At 40.4% G+C, this 13,121-nt stretch overlaps 1 protein-coding gene across 1 annotated transcript in view; it reads right to left on the reverse strand.

Moving 5' to 3' along the window:
- Positions 1-13,121, reverse strand: part of LOC125913211 (L-lactate dehydrogenase A chain) — a 968,541-nt gene that overhangs the window by 208,498 nt on the left and 746,922 nt on the right. The gene's annotated exons all lie outside the window — the stretch shown is intronic.

The following is a 13,121-nucleotide window of genomic DNA, read 5'->3' on the forward strand; positions in this document are numbered from 1 at the left end:
GCAACAGAAAATGGTGAGAAATTTCTGAATTCTACAGAGACAACAAAATGCTGTTTACAAAACTCAGTAAGAACAGTCACACACACAAAAGAACTATAGGCCAGTTTTTCTATTAATAATGGATGCAAAAATTCTAGACAAAATGCCAGCATATAAAATTTAGCACCATATTAAAAGATATATAAAAATAGACATTTTAAATAGACATAAAGATATATAAAAATAGACATCATGACCAAAGTGAGTTTATCTCACAGGTGTACAGATGGTTTACGTTAGGAAATCTTTTTTATTTTTTTTATTTTTTACATTTATTTATTCTTGAGAGACAGAGACAGAGCACAAGTGGGGGAGGGGGGGAGAGAGAGGGAGACACAGAATCCAAAGCAGGTTCCAAGCCTTGAGCTGTCGGCACCGAGCTCACAAATGCAGGGCTCGAACTCACAAACCATGAGATCATGACCTGAGCCGAGGTCAGATGCTTAGCCGACTGAGCCACCCAGGCGCCCCAGGAAATTTTTTAATGTAATTCACTATATTAATACATTAAAAAAAGAAGAGCTGTGTGATCATTTCAGTAAGTGCCAACAATTCATTTGATAAAATTTAACATCTATTTCTGAGAAAAACCCCTTTATAGTCTGAAATAAGAAAACTTCATTAATATGATACCTATAGCAAATATTCTTAATTAAAACATTAGAAACATTCCCATTAAGACCTGGAACAAGGGGTGCCTGGGTGGCTCAGTTGGTTGAGCGTCCGACTTTGGCTCAGGTCATGATCTCACGGTTTGTGGGTCCGAGCCGTGTTGGGCTCTGTGCAGACAGCTCGGAGCCAGCAGCCTGCTTTGGATTCTGTGTCTCCCTCTCTCTCTCTGCCCTCCCCTGCTCATGCTCCATCTCTCTCAAAAATAAACATTAAAAAAAAAAAAACCTGGAACAAAACAGGATATTATTATATTAAACATTGTTCTGACAGCCCTACCTAATACATTGGATGAAAAACAAATAGGTATAAGGTATAAATATTAGAAAGGATTAAACAATGCTATTATTTTTACAGTTTATTTTGTTTTTCATTAATCATTTTCTTGTCAAATAAAACACAGAAACAGAAAACTGCGTGAAACCAATGTGCATCTTATTGAAAAAGCAAATACTGCGGTATCCATCACCTAGCTCAAGAAATAGAGAACTTTGTCAGTCAACCAGAAGCCCATCTATATGTCTGCTCTCAGTCGTAACTCCTGCCTTCCCCCAAAACAAACCACCCTGCTGACTTTTATGATGATCACTTATTTGAAAAGTGCTGTTATTTTTTTTTTTCATGTGCCTTTTCAGAGGATATGACTGTGTACCTATGAAGTCAAGAGACTCAGCTGACTGACCTATTAGAACTAATGAGATCACTAGGATGGACTTTGCTCCTACAGTTATTCTCTGACTTTCTAAATCACCCATTTCTTCTGCCCTACTGGATCATTCGTTCTTTAGTATTTCCTATCTTAACAACAACAACAAAAATCCCTCCCTTTACCCCATATCCCCCTCTAGCCGCTACCACATTTTTCTGCTCGTCTACAACAAAACTCCTCTGAAAGAGTTGACTCTGTGACCTAATATCACCTCTGCTCATGTAATCTGGATTCCCTCTGTCCCACACCACCAATTCCCAATTGTCCCACAATTGCTCTTGTTGGTAATCCCAGACTTCCCTGTTGCTGAATCCAGTGGTTACATTTCTGTCCTTGAGTTGAAGTAGCCTTAAATGCAATTGACGATTCTTTCCCTCTTCTTAAAACACTTTCTCCTCTTGGCTTCTGGACACCACCTTCCCCTGAGTTTTCTCCCTCCCTGGTGTCCATTCCTTCAGCCTCCTTTTCCTCCTCTTTCTGGCCTCTGAACATTGGCATGCCCCGGGGCCCAGTCCTGGGCCTCTTTCTTGTCTCTTGACACATTTTCTCCCTAGAAGTTTCATCCAGCCCTGTGATTTTATATACTATCTTTATATATGATCATTATACCAGTGACTTATAAATTTATATCTCTGCCTGTGATCTCCTTCTGAATTTTGGACTCCCACTGCTTGATGCCTACCTAACATTTTCATTTGGAAAAAAGGAGGCATATCAGACCTAACAAGTTCAAAACAGGACTTCATTTTCTACCCCTTACCAAACCTGCTCCAAATGCCAAGCAAAGAGCTTATAAATCATCCTTGAAACTCAGGTTCCCTTACCAGGTCCACCACCCCTGTCATCAGCTGATCCTATGGACTCCACCTCTGAAGTTGGTGGGTATTTCATTCTCTTTGTCTCTACTTTACCCATATCCACCATCATATCTCTCAGCTGGACCCCTTCAGTAGCCTTTCAGCCAGTCTCCCTGCTTCCACTCTTAACTCCTTACACCACACCCACAACGAATCTCCCCTTGTCCACCTTAGAACTGGAAGGAGGGAGAAGGGGGTGACTTGGGGGCCCCTTTAAACTCCAGCGTAAAAGATTGATTTGACTTTATAAAAACAAAAACAGTTGCAAAGTATAAGACATTTGTAATGAAGTTAAAGACGAATGAAAGGCTTAGGGGATAATGATGCATATATAATAGTTACTATCCATAATATTTAGACAGCTCCTCCCTATCAAGAAAAAAATAGCCTGATTAAAGAATGAGCAGTGACAGGAAATTCACATGTGAACAAATGTCTGAAAAGATGCTCAGCTCTGCTAATAATTAGGAAAGAGCTAATTAAAACCTAGATACTTGTCTTTGCTACTCAGATTATCAAAATTGAGATTAATTGCATCCACTGTTGGTTGGGATGAGGATGTTGTTTTATATTCTTGGGAGTAGGAATGTAAGCTGATATAATCTTTTTGGAAGGCAATTTGGCAGTATTGCACATCTGGGAATGAGTTCTACAGAAATGCTAGATTGAATGCATATACGGGTGCATATTTGCAAATAGGTTCTATCATTCAGTTGTCATTAATTGAACAAATATATTGAGAAACTCCTATGTGCCAGGCACTGGGATAGCCATTGGAGACTTAACAAAAAAACAAAAGCAAAAAACAGAAATTTTTTTCCTTGTGGGAGATATAAGTAAATAGAATCACACAAATAACTGATAGCTGTTGTTACAAGTGCTCTGAAGTAAAAGGGCAGGGTATGAAGAAAGGGGCAGATGGGAGCCTAGTTTAGACTGGAGGATAGTTTACTTCAGGGAAGGAATTGATCCTTATGTGAAAACCTAAATAAGGGACGAGAAAATATAATCAGGTGAAGAGTCAGGGTGGGAGTGTGAGGGTGGAGATCTTCAGGGTAAGGATGTGGGAAGGTCCCGAAATGGGAAGGAGCTTTGCAGAGAGGACTAGAACGCAATAGTAGAAGGAATGTGGTGAAGAAAGGGAGAGTGAAAGGGCAACAAGCCAGAGAGGTGCATACGGGCCAGATTGGAGGCCTTTGCAGATGATGAAAGACTTTAAACTTCATCATATGAATAATGGGGAGCCTTACATGGTTATGATCAGTGTAGTGACGTGATTGTGTTTGCATTTGTAAAGTGTGGCAAAAATTGTGTAGACTCGACAATAGTTTTTGGCATATTTAAAAAATGAGAATGGAGCGGGGCACTTGGGTGGCTCAGTCAGCTGAGCATCTGGCTTCAGCTCAGGTCATGATCTCACAGTTCATGGGTTTGAGCCCCACGTTAGTCTCTGTGCTGACAGCTCAGAGCCTGGAGCCTGCTAAAGATCCTGTGTCTCCCTCTCTCTCTGCCCCTCCTGTGTTCACGCTCTTTCTCTCTCAAAAATAAACCTTAAAAAAATAAATAAATAAATAAAAATGAGAATAGAGGAAGAGAAAGGAAAGCCAGTGAGGAGACAATTGCAGTATTTCAGAGACAAGATGGTGGATTGGACTGGCAGAGGAGATGGGGAGGAATGCATGAGTTCAAGTCTGTATTAGAAGAGACCAAATTTCTTCATTTGTGGGATGAAGGAGATGAGAAAGAAGCATATGCAGGAAGGACAGAGACTTGAGGGGGGGCAGGGAAATCATTTACCTTTTCTATTGAGGTGAAGTTCACATAACGTAAAATTAACCGTTTTAAACCGAACAATTCAGGGCACCTGGGTCGCTCAGTTGGTTGAGCGTCTGACTTCAGCTCAGGTCATGATCTCACGGCTCATGAATTCGAGCCCCGTGTAGGGCTCTGTGCTGACAGCTCGGAGCCTGGAGCCTGCTTCAGATTCTGTGTCTCCTCTCTCTCTGCCCCTCTCCCTGCTCGTACTCTGTCTCTGTCTCTGTCTCTCTCAAAATAAATGAACATTAAATTTTAAAAAATTGTTTAATTAAAAAAAACTGGACAATTCAGTGGCATTTAATAAATTGACAATGTTGTATAACCACTACCTCTGTCTACTTCCAAAATATTTAGATCATTCCAAAATAAAACCCTATACCCATTAAATACTTACTCCTTAGCTCCTCCTCCCCACCTTTGGCAGCCACCACACTATCTGTTTCTCTGGATTTACCTATTCTGGATATTTCCTATAAATCGAATAATACAATATGTGGCATTTTGTGTCTGGCTTCTTTCAGGTAGTGTAACATTTTCCAGGTTCATCCAGGTTGTAGCATGTATGAGTACTTCGCTGTTTTTTGTTTTTTTTAAATCACTGAATAAGTATTTCATTGTATGTATATACTACAGTTTGTTTATCCATTTATCCACTGATGGGCATTTGGATGGACATTTGTTTCTACCTTTCGGCTATTGTGATGAATGCTGCTGTGAACATTTGTGTATAAGGATTTGTCTAAGAATCTGTTTTCAGTTCTTTTGGGTGTATACCTTGGTGTAGAATTACCAGGTCATATGTTAATTCTTTGTTTAACTTTTTGAGGAACCACCAACTGTTTTCTGCAATGGCTGAGTCATTTTATACTCCCACCAGCAGTGTGCAATGGTTCAGATCTCTCCACATCCTCACCAACACTTGTTACTTTCCCAGGGTCTCTTTTGGATATGTTAAGATGCCAGTGTGTTACAGAAGTGGAGATATAAAATAAGCTATTGGACATAGAAGATCTGGAGTTCAGAAGGAAGATTTGGGCTTTGAATATATATTTTGGAATTGTTGGCTTACCAAGGGCACTTAAAGACACGAGAGAAGATGACATTGGCAAGGAAAAGTGTATAGACTGTGAGGAGAAGAGGGCCTTAGATCTTTGCTCAGAAGAACCATGGGTATCTGGAGGGAAGAGGAGAAGGAGCTGGCAAAGATCAAGGGGGGGCCAATCCAAACATACCACCAAGTCAGCTTAGCAAATGAGAAGTGGAAGTTGGGATGTGTCCTGTCTCAGATAGGTTCTGCTGAAGATCCAGGAAGTGCAATGAGGTGTTTCTTCATTACCATCCATGGCACCAGTACTTTTAATATCTCAAAAGGCACATCTCAGGATCAGAAAACTCCTTGCTATAGATTTCCACAGAAATAGAATAGTACAAACATAAGGAGAAAGACCCTCTCCCATCTTCTAATTTTGGTACAGATATGTCCACATCCTAATCTTTGGAACCTGTGAATATGTTATTTTACATGGCAAAAGGGACTTTGCAGATGTGATTAAATTAAGGATTTTGAGATGGAAAGATTATCCTGGATTATCTGAGTAGCCACAAAGTAATCAGAAAGGTCCTTACAAGTGATAGGCAGGCCAGTCAGAGATTTAAAGATGCCACATTGCTTGCTTTGAAGATAGATGAAGGATTAAGACAAGGGAACTTTTTTGAGGTGATGGAAATATTGTATATTTTGATTGTTTGGTAGTCGCACAACTGTATATGTTTGTCAAAACTCACAGAACTGTACATCTCAAAAGGGTGAATTTTACTGTGTGTAAATTATACAGCAATAAACTTGACTTGACATGATCTCAGTTTTCAGGACAGAGTCCTTCCGGCTCCGTGCTCTTAGCAGAGCCTGCTTGGGACTCTCTGGCCTCTCCCTGTCTCTCTGTCCCTCCCCTGCACGCGCGCTCTCTCTCTCTCTCTAAATAAATAAACTTAAAAAAATAAACTTGACTTTAAAAAAATTGAAGAAAAATGTCCTACAACTATAGTCCTCAGTCCCTAGACTGAGCACTCAACCAGTAAATCGTCCAAATTTTTGGTTTCTGTGCCATGTTGTTCACATATTTTTTTCTACTGATATAGCATGCTCATCAGCCTGCAGCTTTAAATTTTAATTGGAAGAGTAATGAGCATTTCCCTTCTAAAAAGTTCAACAATTGCTCTGCCTCAAGGAATAAGGGAAAGCACCAAAAGAATGGTGACGAAATAACCTAGAAGCACAGAGGCATGTGGGAGGTGGGGGAATCCCTGCTTTGGTGCCAATCTGGAGAAGCAGGCAAGCCTATAGGAAGGAGGTCATTATATTGAAAATAGATGTCATCTTGGTTTGGAGGGAATTTCCAACTCCGGATTGTTTAATGTTAGACTTATGTAGTTAAGGATGGCCTGGCATTAGCTTAATTAAAACACCAGTCCGTGGTACCTAAAGGCTAAGGCGCGCGAATCTCTGCACAGGCTGGCAGGGACGGTCCCCACCGAGCAGGGGTCAGCTCTCGGCCAACTCTCTCCAGCCCGGCAGGCGAACGGGCTTCTCATTGGCCACTGTCCGGCTGCCTCGGGCGTTCATTGGCCCGCTCCGAATCCCGTTTACGATAAGAGGCGGGCGGCCCTGGTCCGCCGGCAGCACCAGCTTATCGCCGGCAGCAGCACCACAGGTGAGTGGGGTGGCTCCTACTGGGGGGGATCTGGTACCACCGTCGCGGATCTGGGGACGCTGGGCCGGCACGGGGCGGAGGCAGGGTCACTCCCCCAGGAGGTAACTACTCGTGGGAATCTGGTTCTGGGGAGTCGGAGTTGTACCCCTGTGATGACTTTTCTCCTTTCCTTCTACCCTCTTGGGGGAGAAAAGACACAATTTTTGAGGGCCTGCTGTGTGCCAAGAACAGGCTCTTTACACATCATCTTATTTCACCTTCACAACAAATCCTGTGAGGTGGGTATTTCTTGCATTATACATTTCTCAGCAAGTTCACAGTTAAACTGAAGTCTGTATGTATGACTCCTTTATGTTAGCAAAAACAAATGCATTCTTCTTTCTTTCCTTCTCAGATAGCAACATCTCTTTCTTCCTTCTTTCATTAAAGGAACCATCCCTTAGGGGCGCCTGGGCGACTTAGTGGGTTAAGCGTCTGGCTCTTGATTTCAGCTCAGGGCATGATCTCATTGTTGGTGGGTTTGGGCCCCAATTTGAGCTCTGTGTGGACAAGCACGGGGCCTGCTTGGGATTCTCTCTCTCTCTCTCTCTCTCTCTCTCTCTCTCTGCCCCTCCCTCCTTGTGCTCTCTCTCAATAATAAATAAACATTAAAAACAAAAAAGGGAACCATCCCTTAGACATTTCCAAAGGAAAGAGTATTTCAGCTGCAAAGCCCCTCAGCCTCACATCCATCTTTATCACCGGCACCCTAACACAGTATTAAGAGCTTTGGTACAAAGTTACAACTGACAAACAGTGCTAGTGGTTCAGATTCAACAGGTACGCTTAACCTTGCCTCTGACCGTTTGGTTTCAGTGGTTTAAAATTAATTCCCAACAGATGTTCTAGTCGAGTTGGCTTGAGGGGTGGGGTGGGAAACTAGAGTTAAACTTTCTGGTCCAGTAAAAGTTTGTGCCTGTCAATTAATTGTTAAAGAAGAATGGAATTCATTTATCTGCTTTAAAAGGAGATGCGAGCACAGCTTAAAGTAACTACAAGTGTTTCCGTGAAGCCATAATCTGTGGTTTATGAATTTCAGCGCTGAAGTTCACTTGTATATATGTTGTTATCATATTAGCTTATCTTCAGATAAGGATGTGGCTTCTATTTCCATTTTCTTTGCCAGTGCCTGTATTCCCTAGAAAAATGCTTTTCATGGACACTGTTTTCTTTTGTATTTCATTTCTACTTTCATTTTTATTCCCTTCCCCCAGTCAGAAAAGAAAATCAAGATTCTCTGGAAGATTCTCTCCCTCCATACCAGTCCTTCCCACACCATTTAATTCTGTCTTCAAACAGCATCTGTGCTTCCAAATATTTTAATGTGATAGTTCTTTATGATTATTAGATCAGATAAATTTAAATTATACTTGTTACTGATTAAACTGAGGGGAGAAAAGAGTTAGTCAATGTAAACACTTTGACCTCTATTCTTTAAAGAGACTGTTGATCTTCTGGCCTCCTTCTTGGGATGTCCTCCATATTTCCAATGGTATATCCTCCACACCAGTGCATCTTCAGTCAAGCCAGGAAATGCAGCAGGAGAATGACTCCCTGCCTTTTACAGGAAAAGGGAAAATACCAGTTGGCATTGGCTCATTAGAGTGTTACTTTAAAAATAAAATCTATACTTGTCTTGATGAGATACGGGTTTAAACAAGTGTGATCTCTTGGACACTCGATAGCTTTTATCTTACCAGTCTGTGATGTGGTTTTTCCTTCTGAAGGAGTAGGAAGGGATAGGTATGTTGGGGGGGTGGGGGGAGGAGGGAAAAAAAGTGACAAGAGAAAATTTTGACGTTCTGAAAAGGCTTTGGGGGTAATTGAATAAAGGAAAAAAGAACTTATGCTTCATAAGCTCAACCAGGCAAAATTATGGCCAACTTTCAGTGAAGATCAAACCCCTGTGCTCTGTAAGCTTATTTGGGGGCATCTGGTGGTGGGTGGAGGGTGACAATAGGGGAGTGAGTGAGAATTGTTTTCTTCTAGTTTCTTAGCAAAAGTTCCTTTTGAGAAACTTCATTCTTATATTGACTTAAACAAGAGGGATAGGAATGTTTCAAAATCTCAACATAAAATCCCTTGTACATAATAAATATTCAACTAATGTATCTTTCACCCTTCTCTGCCCCAACCCACTAAAGAGATATTGGTAGCAAAACTAGATCCATTCCAGAACCAGGGAAAGAAGAGAGAATTATGAATCCCAAAAAGATGGAGTGAGATCAACCATGAGTGTTAGTGCCTTTTTACAGTGGTTCCCAGAGGAACTTAAGGATTGGTTTTGAAATGTGAAAGGAAATCTTTATATAGTTTTATATGAAGAGTTGTATTCTAATCTCTAAGAGATCATTGAAGGGTGAACTGTCAGGCTATCTGAAATTCTGTCAGTTTTCCCACTGACTGGCAAAAATCACCTTTCTTTTCTGTTCTCTGATCCTTGCTCCCAGTTGTTAAATTTGCTTTCACTATGAACATGGTGGTGGTCTAGGAAGTAGCTTATATTTGCAGAATCCTCTTCCTTCAGCATGTCATGGTGACAATATCAAAGAAAATGGGGACTTAGTAAATAGAGGCTGACTGGAGTCTTCATCTGTTTGTTTGCAAAAGAATTGCTAAATTCTTCACTTGTGATTTGGAACAGTATATTTTAGGAGTTTCATAATAAAAGAACTAATGAAACTGAAAATCACCTCAAGACAAAAGAATACTTACATTTTATGTTGCAAAACAACCTTTACCCTCTTGTAAAATGCTTAATTCCCAGAGCAAGAAAAATTCTTAGCTAAGGTAGTTTAGAATGTCAATTTTATTACATTTAACATTTTATCTTTTTTGGAAGATGGGGAAATTTGGGATGCACTTCCCATTGGTAGAGCTAATATTTATTGAGTACTTGGTGTAGTTTAACAACTGTTCTAACAGTTTTATACATTATATATATATTTACTCCTCCTTATAACCATGAGATTGATATCAATTATCCTCCCTCCAATTTTGTAAATAAGGAAACTGATGCACATAGAAATCAGAACTTGTCTAGATAAATTTGTAGATGAATTTATTACTAGCAATTTGCTATCTGGTTTTATGTCTGTCTTATTGTTTGTATCTGCATATAATAGGACAAAATCACCCATGCTCTGGGTGGAACAAAAAGAATGACAGATAAGAATGTTTCCAAAGATTTTCACATCTCTAAAAGCAGTGTGAACATGCATCCCTGAATTTTTAGCCCAGAGCCACCAGTTCAGAATTTCCTGTGTATACTTAAAGTTCACCAAAGGGTCAGTTTCTTTGAAGTCGTAAGTCTCTCTTAGGATCTCTTGTTTCTCATCCATCAATCCTTTCTGATCAGACTTATGGATGGGCCAGAAGCCATCTCCAATCATCTTTAGGATATTGGTTATGGCGTGGGGAAATGAGGGGGTGATGTGCTCCTCAGATATCATAGCTGGATCTCAGGGTCCCATTCTCTTCTGCTTATTTGTACTTATTGGGAAGTCTGCCTCTCCTTGCCCCACCCCTCATACATAAGTCTGTGAATTCTTTGGAGGCAATTTGTCTTATTTTTTAATCTTTACTGCCTTAACACTGACTATGATACTTCATACACTTGAATGCACCTAAGTTGAAATTTCATTTACCATTAGTAAACAGTTGAGCTACAGAACAATCCAGATTATTATTAAATTTAACCGGAGTGTTTGGTTTTAAAGTATTTGACATAGAGATTGTTTTAGTTATAGAGAATAAATTGACACAATTAAAAATATTTAGGAGTGCCCAGGTGACTCAGTCGGTTGAGCAACTGTCTTCAGCTCAGGTTATGATCTCACCATTCATGGGTTCAAGCCCTGCATCGGGCTCTGTGCTGACAGCTCAGAGCCTGGAGCCTGCTTCAGATTCTGTGTCTCCCTCTCTGTCTGCCCTTCCCCTGCTCACACTCTGTCTCTCTGTCTCTCAAAAATAAATAAACATTAAAAAAATTTAAAAAAATATTTAAGCAGTTTTGATTTTAAATCCAATGAATAAATAAGTATTTGTTAAATGTTGAATTATATATCTCAGTCTTTTCTTGGTGCCCTAAGTAGCCTAGTTTCTTTCTTCTGTGGGGAAAACATCAGGATGCCAGGTCACATTTTGTGTTTCAAAATGGATGAGAGAGTACTGGGTTTTTGAGTTCCAGTGAACTGTTTGGTAATTTTGCTGTATTAGAAAGGTTAAGAGGCACCTGGTTGGCTCAGTCGGTTAACCATCTAACTTCAGCTCAGGTCACGATCTCACCATCTCATGACTTGTGGGTTCTAGCCCCGTGTCAGGCTCTGTGCTGACAGCTCAGAGCCTGGAGCCTGCTTCGGATTCTGTGTCTCCCTCCCTCTCTGCCCCTCCCCTGTTTGCATTCTGTCTCTCTATCTCTCTCAAAAATAAATAAACATTAAAAAATAATTTAAAAAAAGGTTAAATAACATGCCCAAGGTCATATACTGATAAATATCAGACCAATGAATAGATATGTCTGACTTCACCTTCCAAATATTTCTGTACACTATTTAGCAATGTAAATAGGTGCTTGAGAAGATGCCAAGGTAGATCTCTAGTTCATCTTCTGAGAAGACAGCTCTCAACTAGATGCCAGGAATTTTATACTACCTTCTATGTTTCTGAACATAACCAAATACTCACTGAAACCGAGCTACAACTGCATCTGTGACCATTGCTATAAACAGGAGGTATATGTTGTGGCGATCTTGAACTCTGAGGGGAATGGACTTGGGGAGATCAGGGAAGGCTTCCATGAGTTCATGAAGTTTGAGCTGTGGGGGATTTGACACAGTCTATGTGACTTCAAGCCACAGCATCATCCTATACCTGTTCTGGGTGGTACTGCTTCAGACTTGGATCCATGAGTGTGAGCAGCTAAAAGGCAGTGGAATTGGTCACATCCATTTAAGTTGTTAAAAGTTAATTCCACTAGAAGTGAAACACAAAACTGGGCAATTAGGAAGAATTAATAAGAAAACTAATAAGAATAAATACTCCATATACTGTTTCCATTTATTAATCCAGATCTTATTTTTCAGGTGAAAGTTATTATACTCCACTTTCATGCCCACAATATCTTTACCTCCCCCAACACACATACACAGAATTGGATTTATAATCACATAGCTCTTGTAGGCTAATAGGCTAAATGGCCTTTCAGGGCCCACAGCCTGGGGGATTCCAAGTCGGAGAAGAAAGAAGATACTTAATGTGGAACCAGAATTCTCTTGGCTAGCTGTTATTCTTGTAGCCCCCGTGTGTCCAGAGCTGCCCAGGCTCTTGAATTTATGGAAAAAAATAGAAGGCCTTGTCCTTGTTCTAAGGGGCTTGCTGCCCTATTAAAAGACAAGACGATGGGAATGCAAGCTGGTGCAGCCACTCTGGAAAACAGTATGGAGGTTCCTCAAAAAACTAAAAATAGAACTACCCTATGACCCAGCAATTGCACTACTAGGTATTTATCCATGGGATACAGGTGTGCTGTTTCGAAGGGACACATGTACCCCCATGTTTATAGCAGCACTATCAACAATAGCCAAAGTATGGAAAGAGCCCAAATGTCCATCGATGGATGGATAAAGAAGTTGTGGTATATATATACAATGGAGTATTACTCGGCAATCAAGAAGAATGAAATCTTGCCATTTGCAACTACATGGATGGAACTAGAGGGTATTATGCTAAGTGAAATTAGAGAAAGACAAAAATCATATGACTTCAGCCATATGAGGACTTTAAGAGACAAAACAGATGAACACAAGAGAAGGGAAGCAAAAATAATATAAAAACAGGGAGGGGGATGAAACATAAGAGACTGTTAAATATGGAGAACAAACAGGGTTACTGGAGGGGTTGGGGGAGGGGGATGGGCTAAACGGGTAAGGGGCACTAAGGAATCTACTCCTGAAATCATTGTTGCACTATATGCTAATTTGGATGTAAAATAAAGAAAATTAAAAAAAAAAAAAAAGACAAGACGTGTGTGAATAAAACTTGAATTTAAGACCCAGTATAGATAAATAAAGTGCTGAAATTGTTGCGGGAGAGGAGGTAGGCTTTAACAGAGAAAGAATGGCCAGTTCAGGCACAGTAGGAAGACTGTAAGAAGCCAGTAGGCATGAATCATGCCCTGAAAGGATTGAGTTAGAAAAAAAGAAAAGGAAACTACTAACATGCATTGTATGCCTATTATATTCCAGGCACTGTTAGGCAATGTCTTATCTTATGTTGGTC

This window comes from Panthera uncia, chromosome D1 (genome assembly GCF_023721935.1).
Source record: "Panthera uncia isolate 11264 chromosome D1, Puncia_PCG_1.0, whole genome shotgun sequence".
Lineage (NCBI taxonomy): Eukaryota > Metazoa > Chordata > Mammalia > Carnivora > Felidae > Panthera > Panthera uncia.